Here is a 445-nt window from a genome sequence, read left to right as displayed (position 1 = left end):
GTAGGGAATTATATTAGTGATAGGGGAACTACCCCGTAGGACCTTGGATTTTATAGTTACCACTTTGATGCAAAGAATAGCCATTTGTAACATAAGAGTGAGCACAGAAATGTAGTCACGCCTATCTTCCTGCTCCAGAAACACAGATCCTTGTGTGTGAGGTACTGGGGATGCTCCATTAGTTAATAACTATGCAAGACTTAATGACACACAGTGGAGCCATTGTGATTATATACAGTGGAGAGGAATAATAACAAATATACTGTAGCCAGTTTACAATATGCTGTCTGGATTTTTTTGTCCACTCTTCACCTCTTTATATCATTCTAAGGCTACGTAGACCACAAATCTAGTAACATTTTGGGTAATCATATTTTTGAGCCCATAACGTTAAGGGCATTCAAAACTACTTTCTCCATCCCTACTGTACTGATGCAGTGTAGGG

The 445-nt window shown here is 39.1% G+C and overlaps 1 protein-coding gene across 1 annotated transcript in view; it reads left to right on the top strand.

Annotated features, from left to right (window-relative positions):
- Positions 1-445, top strand: part of HYDIN (HYDIN, axonemal central pair apparatus protein) — a 438,260-nt gene that overhangs the window by 271,852 nt on the left and 165,963 nt on the right.

Source organism: Alligator sinensis, unplaced genomic scaffold (assembly GCF_000455745.1).
Source record: "Alligator sinensis unplaced genomic scaffold, ASM45574v1 scaffold203_1, whole genome shotgun sequence".
In the NCBI taxonomy this organism is placed as follows: Eukaryota; Metazoa; Chordata; order Crocodylia; family Alligatoridae; genus Alligator; species Alligator sinensis.
Note: the sequence above shows the minus strand (reverse complement) of the source record. Positions and strands in the feature narration are given on the sequence as shown.